This window comes from Puma concolor, chromosome A1, assembly GCF_028749965.1.
Source record: "Puma concolor isolate L17-30 chromosome A1, mPumCon1.1.hap2, whole genome shotgun sequence".
In the NCBI taxonomy this organism is placed as follows: Eukaryota; Metazoa; Chordata; class Mammalia; order Carnivora; family Felidae; genus Puma; species Puma concolor.
Genome location: NC_141667.1, coordinates 51,379,041 through 51,406,113, shown reverse-complemented (window position 1 = coordinate 51,406,113; position 27,073 = coordinate 51,379,041). Strand labels below are relative to the sequence as shown.

General features: G+C 42.5%; 1 long non-coding RNA gene across 1 annotated transcript in view; it reads right to left on the bottom strand.

The window, feature by feature from the left end:
• LOC147584158 (uncharacterized) overlaps positions 1-27,073 on the bottom strand; it is an 86,232-nt gene that overhangs the window by 31,563 nt on the left and 27,596 nt on the right. The window contains exon 3 of the long non-coding RNA XR_015250819.1: positions 683-1,254. This is a non-coding gene — a long non-coding RNA (uncharacterized LOC147584158). The remainder of the gene's footprint in view (positions 1-682; positions 1,255-27,073) is intronic.

The following is a 27,073-nucleotide window of genomic DNA, read 5'->3' as shown; positions in this document are numbered from 1 at the left end:
CCCCAAATAGAATGAATAAGATTAAATCCACACCTGAGCACATTTATAGATAAACTAAGGAGCACTAAAACAAAGACCTGATATTATAAAAGCGGCAGAGAAAACAGAGGTCACCTACAAAAGACTGACAATTAGAGCTGAGATGGCAACGGCAGCTGGCGGAAGTCAGGCGACAGCCAAGAACGATATACTCAGAAATCACCTCTTAAAAACAAGGGCAGATATTGTTTCACACATTTCTCTCAATGGGTTTAAGAGAATTCATTAAAAAAGAGAGAGAGAGAGAGACCAAGCTGAGTCACATAATCAACCAGATTAAAATTCATCCATTTCTTTACATTGTCTCTTTTTCCTTGTCTCCTATCCCTCTTTCCCCACCCACCACCCTGGAGACACTCAGGCCTTCTTTCTGTTCCTCCAACAGCACACTCTGGGTCTTTCCTCCTACTCTGCCCCCTGCCTGGAGTGCCCTGTGCTTGCTCTCCTCTCAAACTTCAGGTCTCTCCTCAAAAAAATAGTCCCTCCAGCCATTAACATGACACCCTGTTCAATTTTGCTGGAAGCACTTATCTACAACTGAAATTCTTTTGTTTGCTTTTTTGTTTACTTGTGTGTTGTTTATGTTCCCCTCTTCACACCATTAGAATGTGAGCCCCATGAGGGCAGAAGCCTGCCTGCTTACCTCTTTATTGCTTATCCTCAACAACCAGGGCATCTGAAGTGCTCAATAATTAGTAGGGAAAAATCAATGAACGAGTATCCGGGTCACACAAGGTTGTGGCACCTCTTACTCCAGAATCCTCTGGTTATTTATTACATCGAGTTCATGGTGGGAGAAGGGGCCAGAGCCACTGGTTCTGAGGATGAATGCTTCTTGTTTAACTATAGGAGAGCTCAGGATTCCGTCTGGGCTAGCAGAACAAGTTAACAGCAGGATGAGAAGCTAAAGCTTTTGGATCCTTGGCACTCGTCTAGGTGATTGCTTCAGATGTGTCTTGTCAGCATCTCAGCAGTGCTATTTCACAATGGTATACAAAGGATGAGAATTAACTTCATCCCAAAGGAACTCTTCTTGGGACATCTGGTCACATGGCATGTAGGAAGTGGGTCAATGAATAAGCATTCAAATGAGGAAATGTTGAAACATCACTGGTCCGCATTGCAGAGCTGAGATCCCTTAGCTTAGTATTCAAGGCACTCCGCTCTCCAGCCTTGTTCCAGATCTGAGATCTCTCTTGACCTCAATCTTCCCATCTGTAAAATGAGAAGAAAATGATCAGAAAGGTCCCTTCCAGGCCTAATGGTTTAGCATGCTTCTCTTGGACATGAATTCCTTCCTGCAGCCAAACTGATCTAATTACTGTCTTCCCTGTCCCCCACCTACACATAAACCTAAAAATTTTGCCTTTGATTACACTGGTCTCCTGCCTATAATGCTATCATTTCCTCTCTGGTCTTTGAAATGACAGGTGGCCTTCAATGGTCAATGGAATTTCTACTCCCATTCTTCTTTCTTATTTGTTCTAGCTGAAAATATGTCCTTTTTATAAACCCCTGGGCATGTACTGTCTCATCTAAGGCGTTAATAAACTATAACCCGCAAGCCAGATTTAGGCCATGGGCCAAATCTGTCTGTTTTTTATAAAGTTTTGTTGGGACACAGCCATGCCAGTTAATTTACATATTGTTTATGGCTGCTTTTACTAAAAGACTACAATGTCAGGGTTGAAGCGTTGTTAACAGAAACAGCGTGGCCCACAAAGCCTAAAAATGTACTGTCTGGCTCTTTACAAAATCAGTTTCCAACTTCTGGCCAATCCATGCTTCTCAAACTTGATCTCTGTGTACAAAGATCCCTGCCAAGATCCAGACAGAAGATCTCCAAAGCCACAGATCACCACAGTGTATCTTCTTGCAGCATCAATTTGAAGAATGGGGAGGGGGAAAAATGGTCAATGAAATATAAATGTGTACCTTAAAGCAAACACATTTATCTTACAAAATGGAATCTAGCATTTGCATGAAATTGTGACTGAAAATCCCGAATGTGACCCAAATTCCAAGCTTAGGTAGGACCTCTTCACATTGTTCCGACTCCCTCACTGCTAAAATGTTTTAGTATAAAATTCTGGGAAAAACCCATCTATGCTATTAGATTTGAAGTGAAACCACCTGAATTTTTGTATCCTTACCACTCGTGACCTAGTGCTTTACTAAGGAATGGGGTTATTTATCAGGGTAAATCCTGAAAGGTCCTCCCCTGTCAGGATGGTTAATGGGGTCCTGCATGATGGCAGGACCAGGGGACTTGACCTGCAGAGGTCTCATTCACTGTAGGGGATTTATGAGTGCCTTGACTGTTTCTATGGCAACAAAAAGACTAATCGCATTTTGTTACATTAACAATATTTGTCACAATGTTATTGCCAGTTCAAGCCACAAATTAGTTCCTTCCTGAGCTCAAGGCAGAACCAACCATACAAGTGAAAGAGTGATGACCTAGTTGTTTTGTTTTGTTCGCCTTTCTCTTTTTCTTTTCTTTTATTTATTTGCTTATTTATTTACAGAGAAGAAATGGGAAAAGAGATACTATAAAATTTATTCCAACCCTGGCTAACAACACCACGGCTATTCGTGTGCCCCCTTCCATTTCCCTCACCCCAAAGAACCTCTATTGCATAAAACGGTGATCACTGTTTTGTGTTTGATGTGGTTGTTTATCTTTGTTTTGTTTTTAAAAGGCAAACATCCCTAGGAAAGGATAACACATAATATTACCAACACCTAGTAAGAACCAGGAGGTGGTTTTGGCATTGGGGGGTGGAGGAAGAAAGGCAGCCCCAGACTCCCAGCCAGGGTTGCAAGATCTGAGGCCAACCCCAGTTCTGGCACCAACCTGCCGGGCTGGCCTGGGGGAGTCATTTGCCATTCCTGCACCTTCGTGTGTCTTTCCAGTAACATGAAAGTAGGGAGCTGGGTGACCTCCAACAGTAAGACTTACAGTCCAGCTGTAAGACTCTACAGTTCAAGGCAGCATAATTAATGGAAAGATCAAGGTCATGACCACATGGATAGGCCTCAATAACATAAACCAGACTGGAAAATGTTATGCAGAATGACTTATACTGTATAATGCCATTCTAGTTTTTTAATTTAATTTTGGGGATAGGTAACACAGTCCATCCATGTTGCTCAAAAAAAAAAATATTTTAAAATACATTTAAAAGTCTTCCTTTCTTCTTTCATCCTCCTCCTTTCTTCCCACATACAACACTGTTACTAGTTTTCATATGTAAACTTCCTGGACAGATAAGCTTAATTTTCCTCTTTGCTGCACAAAGGTAGCATACTATACATAGTGTTCTGCACTTTTGCTTTTTTGTTAGTCAGTATGTGTGGGAGAAATTTCCACTTTGGCATAGAGAATACCTTCATTCTTTTTTCTAGCTGGGATGTACCACAATTTATTCAACCAGTCCCTTATTGATGGGTGTGTGGATTATTCCCGGTCTTTTTATTACAAGCAACACTTTAAAGAATCACCTTGAACACATGTGCTTTTGAAGATGTACACATATACCTATAGACAGATTTCTGGAAATGAAATTTCTCTTGTAATTTTGTGCATTTACATTTTTTCAAAATTTATTTTGAGAGAGAACAAAAAGAGGGGGAGAAGCAGAGAGAGAGAGAGGGTGAGAGGGAATCCCAAGCAGGCTCCGCACTGCCAGCACAGAGCCCAATACTGGGCTTTAACCCACGATCCATGAGATCATGGCCTGAGCCCAAATCAAGAGTCGACACTTAACCAACTGAGCCACCCAGGCTCCCTGGGGCATTTGCATTTTTGATGCAGACTGTCAAATTGCCCTCTAGCGAGAAGACATCACTTCACTCACTCACAATCAAAATTGGACTACCTCTTCCCTGTGGCCTCTTCTACACAGTGAGTTACCAAATTGTCAGTACTGGCCAATCTGACGAGGTTAAAAAACAGTATCTCAAGGTGATCTTAATCTGTGCTGCTCTTTTAGTGAATGAGACCGTGAATTTTTTTTGTTAAGAGCCATTTGTATTTTTTTCCTCTGTAAATGAATACTTTTAGCCCTTTTTCATATATGTAGACATTTAAAACACACCAGGCTATAGATGGCTTATGGCTGTGAACAGGTAATGAAGGGTGGGGAGGATATTCCCACTCGATAGCCTCAATTGAGAGACTGGTTGCCTCCAGAGAGGAAGGGAGGAGAATGAGACAGGGGAGGGACACAAAGGGACTCCTGCTGCATATGTGACAATGTATTTCTTTTTAAAAAGACACAAAGCAAACAGGGCAGAAAGAAAATAGAAGAGGAAGGAAGGAAGGGAGGAAGGAAGGAAGAGAAGGAGGGAGGGAAAGAGAAAACGGGCTTTAAAATCAACTGAACCTGACCTTGAAGCTCAGCCTTACCACACACACTCTGTGGCCTTTGGCAACTCTGGCAACCTCTCTCATTCTCAATTTCAACACCTATAGAATGTAGATTAAGCCTACCTTGCAGAGTTAGCATAAGGACTGAAGATAATCAATCCCTGGAAAACTGTGATTAGCACACCACTGTGGCTCAACAGTCACATCAGAATTGTAACATTAATTTGGCTCTTATTATTCAAATGTATACACAATGCCTCAAGCCCAAAGAAAAATCTGGTGGCTTTTCTTGGCTCAAACTACCTCTTTTTCCTGTTGGGTTTCCCAAGCAGTCTTCTCGATGATCCCACGCCAGTGTCGTCCCCAGAGCTGTCTGACTGGGAAGCCCAAATGTGAGAGAAGCAAGGGTGTGGTCACGGGCAGGGAGGGGGAGTTTCCTCTGTGTTGCAAGCCCTGTTCCCAAGAGCTGTGACCTCTATTAGCACAGGCTGAGACTCTGGCTTCCCATCCCACTGTGGTGGCATCTAGAAAGCCCAAGCCCAACACACTCCTTTTCTAAGGACAAACCATGGCCCAGAGTCTCCCTGCCATCTCTCTTATAGGGACAATGTATGGGAGAATTATGACTGTGGTTGACCTGAAACCTGTAATCCCCGAGGCCTCAGAAGAGGCCATTCTCTTCCTCTCTCTTTGGTTCCGTGACATCTAGGAGCAGCAGACTGCCACACCTCACCCCACAGTGCTACTTCAACCTCTCATGGCCTCATTTCCCCAGACAAGATTCCTTTGCTGTAAACTTGTTGTATCAGCATGGGGAAGAGTCAAGCAGTGAACTTTGTACAGACTTCCTTATACCTTTGGGTTATTTCCTGAGCTGAAATTGTGTCTATTCTTTTTCATTATTTTGATCCTAAAACACCAGAAAACTAGAGAGGAGAGAAGAGAGGGCAGGAAAGAGAGAGAAAGGAGGAAAGAAAATGGCAAAGAGGGAAAGAAAAAGATTCAAAACAGATGGCATCTGAGCCATGTAATGTACACTCTCTAGAGAGAAAGCTCTGGAAGTGACCTAAAGGTCTGCCTTGGACACCACCAGGTCCCCGATTAGTGGCTGGACCCACTACAGGAGCCAATGCCAGGTGTGGGGTGAGCATCAAGTAATGCCTACTCTGTTAACATCTGGAAGCTTCACCGAGCCAGCAAAGACAACACCCTTCAATTATTGGCAGCAATGAGCCCATAATAACCCATCAATCAACTCAAGAAAATCTTGGGGAAACCTATTATGACTATTCATGGCCGGGGAAGGTTGCTTTATCCTTGGCAGAACTGATTTGAAGGGAAATTGTAAGCCACACAAAGTTTAACTTTCTTGGCATTTGTGAGTATTTCTCTCTTGTTTTAGCGACCTAGATACGGTAAAGCCAGGAACCTCTCTCTGTAGCATCACTCACAGGCCTGCCAGCATATTTACTGCCAGTGCCTCACCTCTCTTCCCTTAATCCAAATTTCCCTCTTATTGGCCTCATTTCCCAGAGCTCTTTGCTGGGAGACAAACTACCTGCCCTGAGAAACCGATTCATTCTGAAGTGATAACAGATGTAGTGGTAGGCAAAATAATAGCCTTCCAAAGACATTCATGCCCTAATCTCCAGGATCTTTCCATCTTTAAAGGAGAATGTGCAAGTGGGATTAAGGTTAAGGACACTGAGATGGGGAGGATATCCTGGATTATCCAGGTAAACCCAATCTAAGTACTTGGGTCCTTAAAGGTTGGAGAACCTTTCTCTGCCAGGTCAGAGAGATGAGAGGGGAGAAGAGTTGAGGACTTTGAAGACAGAAGAAGTGGGCACAAGTCAAGGAATGTGGGTGGCTGCTAGAAGCTAGAAATTGCCCTCAGTGACAGCCAGAAAGGAAACAGGATCTCAGTCCTACAGACGCAAGGAACTGGATTTTGCAAACTCAAATGTCCAAGGAAGCCGATCCATTCCTAGAACCTCCAGTAATGAATGCAGCCCCACTGACACCTTGACTTTAGCCCAACGAGACCCATGTTGGGAATCTGACCCATAGAACTGTAAGGTAATAGATGTGTGTTGTTTAAACCACTCGTATTGGTGGAAATGTGTTATTTTCTAGCAATAGAAAACTAATAAGATGCTAAGATGAGACTCAGTCAACAGGGCTTTCAGTCAGTTTATTTTCTTAAAAATTTCTTAACATTTTTATTCATTTTTAAGAGACAGAGAGAGACAGAGCATGAGCGGGGAAGGAGCAGAGACAGAGGAGACACAGAATCCAAAGCAGGCTCCAGGCCCTGAGCTGTCAGCACAGAGCCCAACACGAGGCTCGAACTCACGAACTATGAGATCATGACCTGAGCCGAAGACAGACGCCTAACCGACTGAGTCACCCAGGCGCCCCTCAGTCACTTTATTTTCTGAAGCAATGATGATGTTACAAATGAGAAAAAAAAAATCTTGTTTATGTTTTGGAACAGGCAGATTGTTTTACAATCACGGCCAAGCATATCATCCACTTTGTTCATTCACCTGTTCCATAAATATTTATGGGATGCCAACTATGGACCAGACACAGCTTCTGACACATATGTCTCCTTCCGGATCATGTCTACACAAGTGGATTCAGTCAGCAAGTCTGTCAACAAGTATTCACTGAGCATCCACAAGTATTAGTACAAGGGGAACTCAGTTGAAATTCACTGAAGGGGTCTTTCAGCTGCCTGGGGAGGGGCTGGGAAGCCTTCTAAATTCTGCAAAGGGAGACTGGAATGAGACAGCATTTGAGCCTGTCTCCACAAGAGCTAGGAGGTATTACTGCCTCCCTTTTACGATGCAAAAACTGAGGCTCAGAGGGACTAATTGGCCAAGTCACAATGCTCCTAAGTGATGGAGCTGGAATTTTTGTTAAAATTTTAATCGTAAAATACACATTACATAAAAGTTACCATTTTAAAGCATACACACTGTTCAGTAGTATTAAGTACATTCACATTATTGTGCAACTCATCTCCAGAATACTTTTCATCTTGCAAAAGTGAAACTCCATACCCATTAAACAATTCCCCATGCCTCCCTCTCCCCAGCCCTTGCAACCACCACTCTACTTTCTGTTTCTATGAATTTCACTATTCTAGATACTCCATGTAAGGTGGAACCGTACAGTATTTTTTTGTGCCTGGCTTATTGCACTTACCAGATTATCCTCAAGGCTCACCCATAGTGTAGCATGTGTCCGAGTCTCCTTTATTTTTAAGGCTGGATAATACTCCATCGTGTGCATATATCACATTTTGCCCACCCACTCTTCTTGATAAACACTTGGTTTGCTTCCTTTTTTTGACTATCGTGAATAATAGTGCTATAAACATGGGTGTACACATATCTTTGGGACCCTACTTTCACCTTCGGATATGTACCAGTGGATCCGGAGTTTGAACACACATCTGTCGGACCCTGACATTCATTCTATTTCCAGGATGCTTCACACACAGCCTGGGCAAAACTCTGGCTTTCGATGCTGCAGCTAACCGAATACATGAAACGTGTTTGCTCATATTCCATTCTACACAGGTCAGACGAAGCTAGTTTTATTTTATGACTTCCCAGTGACTAAAATGTAATCGGATATACTGCACTAAGGATTAAATTCAAACTTCTTGACCCTAGAAGATCTGGCCCCTACCTACCGTACTAACTGCATTTCCAACCATTTGCTATACTGTCATACTGTATATACAGTCATACTGGCTGTTTCTATTCTTCAAACACACCAAGCTGGAAGCTTGTTCCCACCTCAGGGGCTTTGCATTTGCTGTGCCTTTACCCTGGGACTTGCATAACGGGCACCTCCTCATCACTCAGGTCTCAGCTCAGATGTGACTTCCTTGGAGTGCCTGGGATGCTGAGTCGGTTGAGCGTCTGACACGGGCTCAGGTCATGATCTTGCAGTTCAGGAGTTTGAGCCCCACGTCAGGCTCTGTGCTGACAGCTCGAAGCTGGAGCCTGTTTTGGATTCTGTGTCTCCCACTTTCTCTCTCTGCCCCTCTCCTGCTCACGCTCTGTCTCTCTCTCTCTCAAAACATAAATAAACATTAAAAAAAATTTTTTTTTTAATTTTTAAATGTCACTTTCTCAAAGAAGCCTTCCCAGACCACCCTTTGTGGAGTAGTATCTGCTATCCCCATCTACCATATTGTTCTGTTTTTCTCCATAAGCAGTTAAAATTTCATGTTGTTTTCCAGTTTATAATCTGTCTCCCTCACGAGAATGTAATTTCCACACAGAGATCTTATCTGTCTCATTACCCCCACTATCCCCAGAGCATAGAACGATGCCTAACACGTACTTGGTGCTTAATAAATACTATATTGAATAAAGAAATGCATAAGAATATTTCACTGCACCATTGTTTACCATATCAAAAAAGTAGAAACAGTGTGAATATCCATCAGTATGAAATGGTTAAGTAAAAAAATATGGAAAATTCTACAGCCATTGAAAAGAGTTAAGAGAAAGTGAAATTACTGATGGGAGAGAATGACTTCAAGGTGTGATTGATTTTTTCAAGCAAGCTGCAAAACAATAAGTATGCTATAATTCTTGTTTGGTAAAATATCAAAAAAAAAAAATATATATATATATATAGTTCCAATTATATATTTGGAATTATACTTATGAGCAGTCATGCCTGAAGAACAAGACTGGAGATAGAAGAGAGAGAGATTTTCTTCTCACTTCATACCTCCTATATTGTCAAAAAGTTTTACAATTAGCTTCAATTGCCTTTGCAATGAAAAAAAATGACTATTTTGCTGAACTGTTTAGGAGAAAAGCATACTGTGTTTACAATTCACTTTGAAATATAAAAAAGATAGAATGGATTGATGGATGGAGGATTAGATGGTTGGATGGATGTGTGATAAAGCAAATATACTAACATCTAGACGTGAGTATGTAGGTGTTCACTGTGCAAGTTGTGCAATCTTCTGTGTTGTTGAAAATGTTCTTAATAAAATTGGGGGGTGGAAATCTTATTCAATGCACATTTCTCGAATGCCTGTTATGTGTCAGGCATGCATTGTAAGTTTCATTTTATTTTTATGCTGCTAAAGTGGCACTAAATGGCATTTGGCTCAACGGTCATCATCATGTCCCCTCCCCTTCATTCATTCACCAGGTATAAGTCAGTCCACAGCTCTCCTAGCATCCTAGAAAATAAGGTCCATCAGTGTAGCTGCCCATGTTTGGATTTAGGTTTCCTTGTGTTAAAGAGCTCCGTGCCCCAGATGGAGACTGGATCTGAGTGTTAAAGAATCTGTATTTGTTCAAGTGAGGCAGGAAATAGGCAGCACACTCAAAACAGTTGGCTGGAAGGAATTCAATGAGGGACTATCTACCGAGGTGTGGGCAGAGTTAAGGAAGCAGCTGGGAAAGGCAACACACCCAGGGAAGCCCTTACCACCCCTCATCCCTAGGCCTGAAGGAGCCAGGCAAGGGTGAGGTTCACAGAGATCAGGCCCAGGAAAGATGTGGGTGTAGGCAGCAGCCACTTCCAAGGTTGCAGTGAAGGGGGCAGCAGAGGATTCATTCCCCTACGTCTCTTTTCCCACACGCCCATCTGCTGATACCTCCCATTGCCAATCCTCACTGGAAACCAGGGAGCAGAGGCATCCAAGTGACAATGTCCTTGGAGGTCAGCATCTTGGGTCCCGAAGTGAGGCAGAGCATGAATCTGGGGGTGGGGCAGAGGCAGGGGCAGGCAATAAAACACATTTTTTTGAAGGCAAAATATTATAACTGGAAGAGACAAATCAAACTGATCTTATAATTTATCAGGTGGTCTAGGTCACTTAGAGAACGAAAGAAGTTATCACTAATAATTATACCGGATCTATAGGCCAAGCCAGTACTGTATGGCCACTCTCCTTTAATCATCTATTCCAATCCCTTCCATTTGTAGATGAGGACTGAAGAGATCCAGAGAGGTAAAGTGACCTGATGGAGGTTGCACAGCAACTCGGGGGCAGAGTTGGAAAAAGTCTCGACTGCTGACACCAAGGCCAGGGCATCTGACGCTTCATCTGTTGGTTGTTCTCGGGCACGACGAAACATACCCCCAGTCTGCTGCAATAAACTCACGTGACTCTGGGAAAAAGACAGCTCACTCTTCTGTCCCAAGAAGCATGTGGTTTGGAGCTGCTCTTTTCCTCTTATTTTTTCTTCCCCCTTTTTGTGGTCAGATACTGGGCTAGCGGGAGGGGAAGCCCTCAGGTGTCGTGGGGTTTCACTGCTGTTTCATTACATAAGCAAAAGCCCTGCACAAGGAGAATGAAATACAGAGCAGGGCCATCTGACAAGCTCTGTGGCCGGTCCCAGGACTGTCTCAGTCACCCGCTGGGCTCAGTTCTGGGAAGTATTCCTTCAGTACACTCCTTGTCCAACAACTATTTCTTGAGCATGTGCTAGGTGCCAGGCACCGTGCTATGCACATGGTACATAAGAATGGATGAGAGAGGCCCTAGGCAGCTCAGCTGGTTAAGCATCTAACTCCTGATTTTGGCCCAGGTCACGATCTCATGGTTCCTGAGTTTGAGCCCCATGTCAGGCTCTGCGCTGAAAGCAGGGAGCCTACTTGGGATTCTGTCTCTCCCTTTCTCTCTGCCTCCCTCGTGCTCTCTCCCTTTCTCTCAAAATATAAATAACCTTAAAAAAAAAAAGAATGGATGAGAAAGACTGGGTCGCTGCTCTTACAAAGATCCCATTACGGGTGTCAGATAATAAACATACTTACAATAAATTAATCATAGATATGGTTAGTTCTAGAAAGGAGATAGAGCTCTCTGATGAACAGTAAAATAATAGCTGACATCTATTAAAGTCATCCTTTGTCCACATCACTTGGTGAAATAGATATTACAGGTTTCCCACACTATCTGAAAGTCGAACATTCCTATGAAATGGCATGAAGTCAAGGGCATCCGCCCCTTTCTGAAAGTTTGCATTACACCACTTTGCTTTCACAAAAGACCTTTGTTAGTTCGTTAATGGCTTTTTTTATAAAAGTGAAAATCCTCTTGAGATTCCTTTTAGTTGGTGAAAACAGGTACTAATATAGGTCTTTTGTAAAAGTGAAGTGAACTTCAACTTTTGAAAGTAGGGGATACCCGTATTAATATTTCATCTTATAGATGTGGGAAGTGAGGCACAGACAGGTTAGGTGACTGCCCAAGGTCAAACAACTGGTATATTTCAGAGTTGAATTTGAACCCAAGAGTCCTGCTTGGAAGCCTGGGTTTAACCACTTGCTGTCTTGGACAGTAAAGGCCCAGAGCGGAGTGCAGGCTTTCAATGCTCTTGCGTTTCTGAAGAAGCGGTTTATAAGCTGAGGTGAGGCAGAACAAGCCCTAGAAAACCTGGTAGAATGTTCTAAGCAGAAAAGGAGCACATGTCAATAGACAAAGGTGGGAAAGAAACCGATGTATTCTATAATCTGTCAGAAGGCCCCGAAGATTGGGGCAGAGACTGTGGTTTATTCTAGGTGCACCTTACGCAGTGTCTTCGCAGGCATACATTTTCTCATGTGATCCTTAAACAGCCTAGTATAGCCAGTCCAGGAAGTGTTATTATCCGTGTTGTACAGAATACTATGCATTGTTTCTGGAAACCCAGGGACAGAGATAAGACCGCCCCCCATGTCTGTGGACTCCTGCCAAGGGCTCTTTCTACTCAACCTCACAGCGAAGGAGACAGCCGCCCCTTTACTGTCCCGATGGTCCCTGAACTACAATGCGCCCCTGTATCCCCGGCAACTCCTCCTTCTCCTCCCACTTCAGAATCTACCTCTCTGGCCCACAACTTAATTTCTTGGGGAATCTGACAAACAAATCTGTTCTCATCAGCTAATGGGTAATCAAGCTCTGTTGGAACCTACAGTCAACTTGTTTTTATATGCCTGTGAGAACTTACAGCAGCCTTGCTCTCTTCCAGTCATAAGATCAGCCTCCAGCTATTAGCATTTCCTTCTCTGCCAAAGTGGAAATCATTAGGTGATTAGTGGCCCCTTCCCAGAGGAGCCTGGCCAGGGCTTGAGCCTTTGGTTAACAGGTAGCAGTTTACAGATGCCAATAAACCACGCTCAGTTCAAATCAGCTAATTCCTCATCTGTGAATATGATCTTGTCCACATTCAGAAACCACCTCCAGGAGATGGGGCAGGAGGCCAGGATCCCCCCCAGGCCTCTCAGTTCCTCATGACAGCATTCAAGCTTTCCACGTCCTAAACACAGCCTTCCTCTCCATCTCAACTCATCCCACTTCCCACCTGACCTTGGAGCCCAGGCACACAGGACCCTTCACACCGCCTCGCTGCCCACTCTGCTTGTGCCATGCTCCCCACCTTCTTCACTGGGCTTTCTCCTTTACATCTGCTACAATACAACCCAGATACCACCCACCGCGGAAGCCCTCCCTGACTCTGTGTTACATGCCCCTTCTCTGTGCTTCCGTAATCATAATGAATAACATTCTTTGAGCATTTCTGATACACCACACACTCTATTAAGCATTCTACGTGGATCCTTTCAATCTGATAGCAAGTCAAAGAAAGAGATTCTATCATCCTATTTTACCACTGAAATACACAGGCCCATGACTGAGCAGAAAGTGCTGGAGGCAGGATACAAACCCAGGCAGTCTGACTTCAGGATCTGGATCCTCACTATCTGTTGTGCTCACCATCACAACTAACATGTACAGGTGCCAACAGTGTGCCTCCTACAGCTGAGCCTTCACATACATTTTCTCATTGAATATTCATAACAGTCCTATAAAATTGAGTCACTGCAAGGGAGGTGTTATTATTAAGTCCATTTGCAAGGTGAGAAAAATCAAGGCACAGAGTGGTTTAATTATTTAGCTAATCCACACATTCAGTAGAATGCATGACCATGTGCTAAAATTGCCCAGCTTAGCTGAGGCTGTTAGTAATCTACCCAATACCCCTTCTCTCCCTCTTTCATAATAACTAAGACTATATTGGTGGAGGTAGCACTGGGCCCTTTTAAGAAAAGAAACAACTAAACAAACAACACCTCCCAGCCACCTTTGCAGATAGGATGGGTGATGAAGCATAAGTCAATACCTTAGTGACAAGCTTCCAGGAAAGTGATTCAAAGAGTATATACTCAGTCAACATGCACCCACTTGTATTTTCCCCTTTCTCCATCTTCCTGCCTGAGATATGAAGTCTGGCTCTCCAATAGCCACTTTCTGACCAAGCAATCCTAAGAAAAAAAGGTGGAGCAGAAAAAAAGAAAGACCCTGCGGTCCTGGTGACAGCACAGAGCTGGCCCCAGCATGTGAGGCGCAGGCACTGGTAGGGATCAGCCCAGCATCCAACCTGCCCGCGTCTGGGAGGGCAATGCTGGCTGAGTGCCAGGAGCTCCGCTGCTCCTCTGCTTTGCACAGTGGTGTTGCCATATCCACGCCTGGGAAACCCAGGGCCAGGAGCCAAATTAAACATGGAAAGTGAAGTCAGCAGAGCACCCGAGCCAGAGCTGGCTGTCGACTTATGCAAGACAGCCAGACTCCCAAGTATTACAAGTTGAAGAATTACATCTCCACCCTCTCCTTACCACACGCGGAACCCTGCCACAAGGCTGGTGATGCCAGTGAGATGTATGGCTCACCACACCCATGCCCCGAGGACAGTGGCTGCACTGGCTGTTGGTACCCCAATACCAAACTCTGGAAGCCTCGATTTCTTCATTGGTACAGTGGAAAAAACACTGCCTATTTCCCTAGGGGAGCTGGTGAGATGGTCAAATACAACAATGAATAAGAAACCCTTATAAACAGTAAAACATTATACAAACCCAAGACAGTGCATGCATTCATTTTTTTCTGGGGCCTTAGCTTCCACAATTATGAAAAATGCTGTTTAGATCCCACATTTTATATTTGTTACAATCTTTTCTACACTTAAATGTAAGCCACTGATAAAAGGCTTTTCTGAAATGGAAAAAGTGAAAATAAGGTAGGGGTTTTACAGGAGTGGAGAGAAAAAGTAAAGAGTATGGAAGACAAAATATATACGAACAAGACCACACTTTTGCAATTTGTAGCCCAGTGGGTGGCAAAAGCCAAAGAAGATGAGGTTGGTTGCTTGATTGGCTGGTTCTCTGAGGATAGAATAGTGAAGCTTATAGGTTTAGATATTTATAAGAAATTAACAGGGGTGCCTGGGTGGCTCAGTCAGTTAAGCATCTGACCCTTGATCTTGGCTCCGATCGTGATCTCACGGTTCATGAGTTCAAGCCCCATATCAGGCCCTGGGCTAATGACACAGAACCTGCTTAAGATTCTGTCTTTCCTTCTCTCTGCCCCCATCTGCTTGTTCTCTCTCTCTCTCAAAATAAATAAATAAATGAAACAGTTTTTTAAAAAGGAAATTAACAGTAGTTAATTCCTTTAGGGAGAAGGACTAAGTTTGAGGGGCAGAAACTTTCACTCTTTATACCTTTCTAGGTTTTTTTTTTTTTTACCACAAATGTACTTTTTTAACTTAAAAAAATATTTATATGTTTATTAGGAGTTTAAATGTGATCAACAAAAATATTTAAACGGCTTTAAGATTGTCATGGTTCTCCTCCCTGTCCCCCATGCCTCGCGACCTCCCACCCACTGTGGGGCCACCACATAATACAAAATCCAGAGGTTTTAGTCTGGTCATTAAGCTCTGGACATCTTACTGATGCTGTGGTTGGAGCCTGGGTCATGTGCCCATTCCTGTCCAGCCTCATGCTGGTGCTGCCCCTAGGGTGTAGTTGCAGGGATACTGGGCATGGAAACGTGAATTCCCACTATTTGTCAATCCCCCAGGGCAAGATCAGAAGGGATATAATTTAACCCAACTATGGCATTAAGTCATGGGAGGAGTTGCCCATTAGCTAATGTACCCATTAGCAGAGGTTAGCTTATCTGATTAGCTCATTGCCACCACCCACTCCAACCAACAGAAAGCAGAACCTGAAGAGAATAGATGAAGGGTGTGCTAGTTTTGATGGGAGGCAAAACATTTAAATATTGGAGCTCAAAAGGACCTAAGAGATGATCTAGTCAGGAGGCTGCAAATCCAAAAGCTCTGGATTTATTTATCCTTTTTTATTGTTGTGGTGTGTTTTTCTTGCAGCTGAAGGTCTTCATATGCACTTTTCATTGAATTACCCACTTCTGCCTGTTATTCTTTTCCTACCTGCCTTCCATAGCCATGTTATCTTCTTGGCCCATGAAGTGGGCCCAGCCAAGGCCAGGGTCCTGCCTTTCGATACCTATCCTAGTGCCCTTTGGTTGGGGCTAAGCATCTAAAAGGATTACAACACTAGATGCCCACAAGAGATGCAGGGCACCTCAAGGAGAAAGGGATACAAAAAGGATTAGAAAAAAATTGGACAGAACAATCTCTCTGAATCTCAGAAACCTCTAAGTATCTCCTATGTTGGAGCTAATACTGCCTATTGTACTGTTTGGGGGAAATCTGATCTGAGAAGGCAAATGAATTGCCTGGGATACAGAAGATCTTCAATGGGGATTTCTTTCCTTTCCTATTCAGAGATTTAAGATGCTTCTCAACACTCGTGCCTTGTGACTCCACATCCCTTACCTGAAGAAGTATGGAAGAAGTCAACTATAATTAGGGACTTTCAGAGAGGTAAATTGAGGCACAGAATTAGGAAGTTCTCTGTCCCCAAACCTTGCACTTGGGACAGGTGCTTCCACTACAGCTGTCACCCACTTGTCCAGTCAACATCAGCAGTGGGAGCTATGTCACCAACTCTACAAAAGAGCTGGGTACTGCATGGTGTTGATCCTGCTGGTATTGGCAACGGATTCCACACAAGTGGGTCAAACAACGGCAGAGACCAGTCACCTCAAGCAAGCCAAGAGCTTCCTCACTGGTTTCTTTTCCCTGCTTTATTCTTTTGGAGAACAATACATCCCACAGCCAGATTCTTGGCTTCTGGGTTGTCCCGTGGGTTAGTTCACAGTTGGCCCAAGGACTCTAACCCAGCTAACCATCTCGGCAACCGAGCTAAAACATCAGTCAATGGAGGCAAACTGATTGTTTGAAGTCATGGAAAGCCACCATCCAGGGGCTGGTCACCATACAGCCTCATGAGCTACGTGCCCAAAAAGACTGCCCAGCTCCGTTGGCTAGTCCGCCTACAAGACTCCTGTGTCTGGGGCCAGGCTCCTGTGCTGATCTACCATGCTTAACATTAACCCAGTTTTAAATGACTAAGTAATCAAATTGCAATAGAAACCAAGGGTCTGGTCCTGACTGAAATCTTGGCATTTCTGTCACTAGTAACCAGTGACCTTACATCTGAGCCCCTCTCTTCTTTCACTCATGATATTATCTTTCTTTGGATTTTCCATGGAGTTTCCTTTCTTAGCAGCTGGTTCCTTGGGTTTTTATCATTTTACACTAATTTCCTCTTTATCGCTAGCCTAAGTCTCAACTCTTCCCTCTGCCTCCTCCACATTACTTTCTTCCTCCTTTCCTCTTTCCAATCTCCTTTCTGTAACCATTCCTTGAAATGCTTCTGCTCTTGATGAGAAGTGAAGAAGGGAGAAGGGAGAAACAGTAGAGTTTACTGGTTAAAAGCAGAAGCTTTGGTGTCAGCTCTGAGTTTGAAGCCAAGAATTTGCCACTTAGCAACTAAATGACTTTGGACACATGATCTAGCCACTCTGAACCTCAGTTTCCTCATCTTGACAACAGATGAACCAATACTCATTTCATGGGATCAAGCATAATGCTGTGTGCGTAAATTATTTTGTTTGCAAAGTGTCTAGCATATGATATACCATAAATAAGGTTTAACTTGGTGAGGGGGAAGGTATTAACATAATCTTTGTTCTCTATCAAGTTTAAATCAACAGGCTTTAAACTGGGTTTCTTGAAGGACTGTCTCCAAGACTTGCCAGGGATGGGAAGGCACAGGGCAAGCTTACTTATCCTCCTCCTTTTCAAAACAGATTCCATTTTCTCTCTTTTGTATATTGGGTCTCTGAATAACATTCTGAAATAAGGATCTCATGCCCATGAAAAAAATTTTCTGGAACTGGTTTTAAGTGACTTTTCACCTGTACTTTTGCCAGAATTCTCCTATTTTTGTTCACTCCAAATGAGTAGGTCCCTGACACATAGAACCTACTAGATTGTTGTTCTATTGCTTGTTGCTTCCCTACAACTTGAAGCCTCTTTCTCTCCACTAAAAAGCATACCTGATATTTTGTATTCTGCAATGAAGATTTAGAGGAGTTTGACCAGCCAGTCAGGTCTGTACTGGAAGTTTGTTCTCAGGCTTCTGACTGTTAGATAGTGAAGGACAGTATATTAGGTGCTTGGTTTCATTTGAAGAAAGCTGACTGCCCACATTCTGTACCATTTGAGAAATGTGGTTACACCCAGAATTGCACACAAGACCCTGTGGTTGCAAATTGAATCTGAAAAAGTGTTGCCTATACTAAACGAGGCTGTTTCACTACCTTAAAAAATGTTTATCTTAAAAAATAAAAAGCCTGACCTTATTGAAAACACACCAGGAACAGAGGTCATCTTTATAACCTTTAATTCCTTCAGTGATCCCTGGTGGGAAAGGCCTCTGGAACCCGTTGCTCACAAATATATGTACAGCCTTCAGTGAGGTTCCAGGCTAGTGGCAGGTAAAGTCAAAGGCCTCCTTCTCCCCTTGCATCCATTTTGCACCCCATGTTTGTATTCCTTGTGTTTTGCTGAGGGAGGTAAGAAGCTCCAAGGAAGGTGCCTCAGGAGGAGATATCCTACATGGTTTCTTGTCCCAGTGGTGAGCCCACACGAAAGTGCGTGGGGTTCAGGTGAGCCCCTATAGGATTAATGTTCACGAAAGACAACGTGCACAGCCAGCGCTGCTTGAGGACCCAGGAAACCGAAAGGGACATTTGACTAAAAGTTTAGCGGCAGCGCAGCTCAAGACAATATATCAGTGTAGACCCAGTGCCTAACATATTGCTGACACCCAACAGATATTCAGGTAAGAGCTACTGAATGATTGATTGAATAGAGAGTTGGGGAGAGAGCCATTCTCCCTGCCTCCCCTACCTATTCCACAGTAGTCCACAGTGGGGCTGATGGCCTTTCTGCTTTCCCTCCTGTTTCCCTCCAGTCCATGCTCCATTCCGCAGCAAAAGTGATCCATTTGAAACATAAATCAGGTCTTGTCACTCCCCTATTCAAACCCCCATCTAGGTAGGACTTAAACTATAACCAAAATCTTTGCCTTGGTCTTCCAAGTCTATGGGGTGTCATCTCTAACTCCAGTGACCACATTCCTTCTCTTATTCCCTTATTCTCTGTACTCCACCCACTCTGATCTTTTGCTTGATTCCCGGTTAAGCCAAACTCACACCTGCTTCAGTGCCTTTGCACTCTCTGTTCCCTTAGCTTGAAACAATCTTCCCCCAGATTTTTCAATGAGAAGATACTTTTTTTTGTCATTCAAACCTCAGGTCAAATGACACCCTCTCAGAGTGGCCTTTCTTGTACACCCAATCTTAAGTACCCATCTATTCATTCTCTATCACATCACCATTTTCTTTTTCTTCACCGTAGTAAGCATTTGGGAATGTTTGGCTCCTGTATTTGTTTTCATGATCGCTGTCAGGCTTGTGCACTATAATGAAAGGCCCTTCTCTACTGTGTTCACAGTTGATAATTCTCCAATGCCTGGAATAGAACTTGGCAATAGAGGGCCCTCAATAAGTATTTTCTGAATTAATGAATAAATGTAGCATAGCATCCTGAGGGCTTGGGGCAACAGCAAGTGAATTCTCCCAGGGCACCAATGCATCAGAAGCAGCACACAAATGCCTCAAATAAAAGGGCCAGGAAGCAAGAAATATGAATGACAATAGCAACAGAATGACACCAAGAAAATCCTCAAATATTTGGGTAATAAACAGCACATTTGTAAATAACCCACAGGTCAAAGAAGAAATAACAAGGGGAATTAGAAAATATTTTAAACTAAATTAAAATGATAAGAAACTTTAGAAATTTGTAGGATCCCGTTAAAGGGATCTTTAAGTACTTAAAGGGAAACTGACAGTATTAAATACTGATATTAGAAAAAAAGGTCTAAAATCGAATATTTAAGTTTCCACTTCATAATATTAAAAAATTAAATGCAAATGAAACCCAAAGTAAATAAAAGGAAGGAAATAATAAAGATAAGGGCAAAAAAAAAATTAAAAGGGAAAACAAATATACTAAGCAAAATCAACAAGACCAAAAGCTGGTGCTTTGGAAAGACCAATGAAATTGGTTAGGCATACTAACCAAGAAAAACGACGGAGACCCAAATTACCAACGTTATGAATGAAAGAGGGATTATCACTGCAGATCTATCAGCCATTAAAAGGAATAATGTAATATTAAGAACAACTTTCTGACAATATATTTGACAACTTAGATGAAATAGACAAATTCCTTGCTAACACTCACTCAGGAAAGGGAAAACTTGGATGGTCTTAAATCTATTAAAACGGGGAGCCTGGGTGGCTCAGTCGGTTAAGCATCTGACTTCAGCTCAGATCATGATCTCATGGCTCCTGAGTTTGAGCCCCACGTTGGGCTCTGTGCTGACAGCTCAGAGCCTGGAGCCTGCTTCCGATTCTGTGTTTCCCTCTCTCTCTGCCCGTCTTCTGCTTGTGCTGTCTCTCTCTGTCTCTCAAAAATAAATAAACGGCGCCTGGGTGGCTCAGTCTGTTGAGCGTCCAACTTTGGCTCAGGTCATGATCTCACAGCTTGTGAATTCGAGCCCCGCGTCGGGCTCTGTGCTGACAGCTCCGAGCCTGCAGCTTGTTTTGGATTCTGTGTCTCCTTCTTTCTCTGCCCCTCCCCAACTTGTACTCTATCTCTCTCTGTCTCTCAAAAATAAATAAATGTAAATTTAAAAAATAAAAATAAACATTAAAATTTTTTAATCTATTAGAGAAATTATATTCATATTTAAAATCCTTCCCACAAAGAAACTATAGGTCCAAATGACTTTCCTAGGGAATTATACCAAACATTTAAAGAAGATATTGAAGGGGTTCAGAACAGGACCCCCAGAATATGCTACTGCTTTGGTATGTGGATTATTTTGAGCTGAAGGCATTGAAGACCCTAAAGGCTCAAGAGAAACTTTTACCTCTCCCCCCCCCCCCCGCCACCTTAACTACATATAATAATCCCAATTAAGGGGTGCCTGGCTGGCTCAGTCAGTGGAGAGTGAGACTCTTGATCTCAGCATCATGAGTTCCAGCCCCACATCAGTGTAGGGATTACTTAAAAATAAAATATTGAAGAAGGAGAAGGAGAGGAAGGAGGAGGAGGAGGAGGAGGAGGAGGAGGAGGAGGAGGAGAAGGAGAAGGAGGAGAAGAAGAAGAAGAAGAAGAAGAAGAAGAAGAAGAAGAAGAAGAAGAAGAAGAGGTGCCTGGGTGACCCAGTCGGTTAAGAGTCTGACTCTTGGTTTCAGCTCAGGTCACGGTCTCATGGTTTGTGATTTTGAGCCCCACATCAGGCTCCACATTGTCAATACGGAGCTTGCTTGGAATTCTCTCTCCCTCTCTCTCTTTCTGGCCCTCCCTTGCTTCTATTCTCTCCCTTTCTCCCTCTCTCTCAAAATAAATAAATAAACTTAAAAAAAATAAAATAATAAAATAAAATAAATTTTTTTAAAAAAAGTTAAAAAAGAAGAAGAATCTTAATTGGAGGGTCTTGCCAGAATAAGGGTTATTACCAGAGATACATGTTTATCTGAGTAACCAATCTATATGGCAGGACAAACATCTAATTACCAAACAGCTGTTCTTCTCCTTATTACCCTGTGAATTGTATTCCTTTATTTTGAAACCACAGACCCCTAACCCCATTTCCTTGGTTAAGGATGACATATGTGTCTCATTTTGCTTAATTGTCTTTGAAATTTCCATGTCTATATGGACTCCTCATACATACATTATTAAATTTGACTTTCTCCTGTTAATGTGTCTCATGTCAATTTGAGTCATAGAAGGATCTTGAAGAAGAGAGGAATTCTTGCCCGCCCCCCACAGTATAATATCAATTCTACATGAACTCTTCCAGAACATAAAAGAGGAAAAAACACTTCCCAACTAATTTTATGATATCAACATTACCCTAACATTACGACCAAATTAAAAAAGAAATACAAGATAAAAATACTCCACACCAAAATGTCTCATGAAACTAAACTCAAAAATCCTTGACGAAATATTAATAAAATGAGTCCAGAAAAATAGAAACTACATTATGCCCAAGTAGGGTTTATGCTAGGAATGCAATGTTGGCTCAACATTGGAAAATAGATCAGTGTAACTCATCATGTCAACAGACTGAAAAACAAAAGCCATAAGAAAGTCAAAATAGATGCAGAAAAAAGATTTGACCAAAGTCAACATCCATTCATGATAAAAATTCACAGCTGATTAAAGGATACAGTTGACAAAAGAACTTCCCCAATCTGATAAAGGGTATCTACAAAAGTCCTACAGCTAACATCATACTCAATGATAAAAGATTAAACACTTTTCTCCTAAAGTTGGTAACGAGGCAATGGTATCTGCTTTCACCACGTCTATTCTCTACTGTATTACAGGTCTTAGCCAGTATTTCCTGTATTAAGAGAAATAAAACAAAGACACCAACATTCAAAGGAAGAACTGCTATTATTTGCTGATGATATGATGGTCTACAAACAAAAGCCTAAGGAATCTACATACATACATAAATACATACATACATACATACATACATACATACATACATAACACCTAAAACAAAGACTGTCAGAACTTCTAAATAAGCTTAGCATGATTGCAAGGTACAGGACCAAGACACAAATTAATAAATATTACAAAATATGTGCAAGATTTTTATACAGAAAACTACAAAATACTGCTTAGAAACTTAGCTAAATAGAGAGACAAACCATATTCATGGATCAGAAGATTCGATGTTATTAAGAAGTCAATTCTCCCCAAATTCCACATTAACATATAGGTCTAATACAACCTGAATCAAAATCCCAGTGGGCTTATTTTTGTATAAATTGGTATAACATCTTTAAATTTTATATTAAGTACAAAGGAATTTAAATAGCTAAAATAATTATTTCATATAAATATCAAAGAGAACTTATAAATGATTTTAAAACTTACTATAAAGCTGCAGGTATCAAGAGAGTATGGTACTGATGGACAGACATATAGTTCAACATATCAAAACAGAGAGGGAGGAGTTAAGATGGCAGACTAGTAAGGGGACCTTGGGCTTGCCTCCTTCCTCCAACACAGATAGATCAACATCAAATCATCTTGAACACCTAGGAAACTTATTGGAGGATTAAGAGAACAATCTGTATAACTTGAGGGAGAAAATGTGGCAGGTATGAGGTGCAGAGATGTGAACTGGGGGAGACAAAAGGCACAGTATCAGAGGGGAGGGAGCCCTTTTCACAGAAAGGAGGAGAGAAGGGGAGAGAAAGAGCAATGCCTCTGGTTCACACAAAAAACATACTCCCTCAAAACCACTGACTGGGGGAATCAGGAGGCACTGACTATTGAAAATTTTTGCAAACATTGGGGCTCAAATTCTGAGGTTTTGGAAGTGTGCGCCATTGGCTGGTGCACAAACTGGGGTGGGGGGCAGCGGTGCTCCTGTAGAAAAGGAGGGCAGAGGTTCCGGGAGCAGGCAGGCAGTGGACAGCGTGATGTGGGGATCTCCTGAGTCACACTGGGAAAGAACATCCCCCTTCCTGGAGTGCATTTGGAAGAGGGTAAATTGCCTCTCCGAGGACAAAACACCCAGCTGGCACCTGTGAGTGGCCGTTCAACAGCATGGGACAGAGGCACTCACAGAGGGCAGATAACCTGGTCACAGCTTTCCATAGTGTTTCACCATAAACTCCAGGCATCTGCACAGCCATGCAACTGCTTTTCTGGGACAGGACGGTACCAGGTGCAGTACTGGGAGGTTCTCTTTAGGAGGAAGGGAGCATTCCATGTCCTGCTGGATCCTTTTAAGGTTTGGAGTCTTGAATCCCAGCCATGCCCCAAAGATAAAACACGGGACAGCTGTGGCACCAGGAGAGCTGACGGCCTTGGGCACAGAAGGGTTGAGGGCAGGGATCTGACAGAAGCCTGGGCCACAGGAGAGAAGATTATTCTTTCGGCTCTGAGAGTTTCCTGAAGAGCAGGAGAGAGCTCCCCTCCCTGGGGATGAGAGAGCAGGGTAACCAGTGACACCATCTCCCCCCCCCACCACACCCACCAGCATGGTGGGACTTCAGTGAGCAACACAGCACCCCCAGTTGAGGCTGGAGCCACTTACATCAAAGCCTACCCCTTCATGCCCTACAGGGGCATCTTTACTAGGGCGGATGTGACTGTCAGGCACCAGAGCTGGCCTCTCTCCCAGAGGACTAACACAGGCCTCTGCCGCGTGCACCAAGTCAACTGATCATAGAGTGCTCCAAAGCATCAGCTTCGGTTCTGATAGAAATAGGACCAGGGTTTCTTTTCTTTTCTTTTTTTTTTCCTTTGGAATCAGGATTAGAGGTTTTTGTTCATTTGTTTTTTTGTTTCCTTTTCTCTTTTTCTGGACGCCAGGACGCAGGGGTGGAGTTGGTTTTGTTGTTGTTGTTGTTGTTGTTCTTTTTTTTATCTTTTAAAATTTACATCCAAATTAGTTAGCGTATAGTGCAACAATGATTTCAGGAGTAGATTCCTTAGTGCCCCTTACCCATTTAGCCCATCCCCCCTCCCACAACCCCTCCAGTAACCCTCAGTTTGTTCTCCATTATTTATGAGTCTTGTCTGTTTTGTCCCCCTCCCTGTTTTTATGTTATTTCTGTTTCCCTTCCCTTATGTTCATCTGTTTTGTCTCTTAAAGTCTTCATATGAGTGAAGTCATATGATGTTTGTCTTTCTCTGACTGACTAATTTCATTTAGCATAATACCCTCCAGTTCCATCCACGTAGTGGCAAATGGCAAGATTTCATTCTTTTTGATTGCCGAGTAATACTCCATTGTATATATATACCACATCTTCTTTATCCCTTCATCCATCGATGGACATTTGGGCTCTTTCCATACTTTGGTTATTGTTGAGAGTGCTGCTATAAACATGGGGGTGCACGTGTCCCTTCGAAACAGCATACCTGTATCTCATGGATAAATGCCTAGTAGTGCAATTGCTGGGTCGTAGGGTAGTTCTATTTTTAGTTTTTTGAGGAACCTCCACACTGTTTTCCAGAGTGGCTGCACCAGCTTGCATTCCCACTTTTGTTTTTTTAATCAGGCTTTGTTTGTTTGTTTAAGTTTATTTATTTATTTAGAGAGAGGCAGAGACAGCATGAGCAGGGGATGGGCAGAGAGGGAGAGGGAGAAGAGAGAGAATCCCAAGCAGGCCTTGCACTGTCAGCACAGAGCCCAACACGAGGTTTGATTCCACAAACTATGAGACCATGACCTGAGCCAAAATCAAGAGATGCTTAACTGACTGAGCCACCCAGGTGCTCCTAATCAGGCTTACTTTAATAAACAAATCAAAGCACACCTAGTTAAAGGTTGAAACACTCTCCACTGCAAGCAAGAAGGAACTCTGCAGAGGACTGACCTGGGGGAAAGAGCAGTGAAATGACAACAGCAGAGTGCACACAGCATACACCTAGAAACACTTCCTGCCATGCCAGGCTCTGGACAGTGTCTGACCCCTTCTTAATATGGCACTATTCTCAGGAGCAGGAAACATAACAAGCTTTCATAACATGCAAAAGACAGAAACCAAGACAAAATGACAAGATGGAGGAACCCTCCCCAAAAGAAATATCAACAAGAAACCACAGCCAGGGGGTGCCTGGGTGGCTCAGTCGGTTGAACATTCAACTCTTGATTTTGGTTCAGGTCATGATCTCATGGTTCATGAGTTTGAGCCCCACATTGGACTTCATGCTTCATGCTCATGCTCAAAGGCTGCTTGGATTCTGAATCTCTCTCCCTCTCTTTCTGCCCCTCCCCCACTCATTCTGTCTCTCAAAATAAATAAATAAACTTAAAAAAAAAAAAAGAAGCCACAGACAGGGATTTGCTCAAAACAAATATAAGCGATATATCTGAACAAGAATTTAGAACAACAGTTATAACAATACTAGCTGAGCTTGGAAAAAGCTTAGAAGATCCCCAGAGAAACCTTTGCCACAGAGATAAAAGACCTAAAAATTAGGCAAAATAAAAAAATGATATAACTGAGATGCAAAAACAACTGATGTAATAACAATGAGGATACAAGAAGCAGAGGAATGAATAGATGATATAGAAGATAAAATTATGGAAAATAATGAAGCTGAAAAGAGGGGAAGAAAATTATTAGATCACAAATACAGACTTAGAGAACTTAGCAATTCCACAAAGCACAATAATATCCATAACCTAGGAGTCCAAGAAGAAGAGCAGGAAAAAGGGGCAGAAGGTTTATTTGAAAAAAATATACCTGAAAATGTCCCTAATCTGGGGAAGGAAACAGGCATTCAAATCCAAAAGGCACAGAAAACTCCCTTCAAAATCAACCAAAACAGGTCAACACCAAAGATATAGCATAGTGAAACTTGCAAAATATAAAGATAAAGAGAGAAACCTGAAAGCAGCTGGGGACAAGAGGTCCTTAACCTACAAGAGTAGACAAATAAGGTTAGAAGCAGACCTGTCCACAGAAACTTGGCAGGGCAGAACGGAGTGGCATGATATATTCAATGTGCTAACTGGGGAAAATATTCAGCCAAGAATACTTTATCCAGCAAGGCTGTCATTCAGAATAGAAGGAGAGATTAAGAGTTTCCAAGACAAACAAAAACTAAAGGAGTTCGTGAACACGAAACCAACTCTGCAAGCATTATTAAGGGGGGCCTTCTGAACAGGAAAGAGAGACCAGAAGCAACAAAGACTAGAAAGGAACAGAGACAATCTATAGGAACAGCGACTTTACAGGTAATACAATGGCACTAAATTCATATCTATCAGTAATTACTCTGAATGTAAATGGACTAAATGTTCCAAAAAAAAGACACAGGGTATCAGAATGGGTTAAAAAACAAGACCCATTGATATGCTGCTTACAAGAGACTCATTTTTGACCCCAAAACACCTCCAAATTGAAAGTGGGGGGGTGGAGAACCATATATCATGTTAATGAACATCAAAATAAAGCTGGAGCAGCTATACTTATATCCGATAAACTAGATTTTGAAGCAAATACTGTAATAAGAGACGAAGAAGGGCACTATATCATAATAAAGGGGTCTAGCCTACAAGATCTAACAATTGTTAAGTATTTATGCCCCCAACTTGTAGAAAGCCAAATATATAAATCAATTAATAACAAACTTAAAGAAACACATTGATAATAACACAATAATAGTAGGGGACTTTAACACCCCACTTACAGGAACAGACAGATCATCTAAGCAGAAGATCAACAAAGAAACAATGGCTTTGAATGACACACTGGACCAGATAGACTTAACAGATATATTCAGA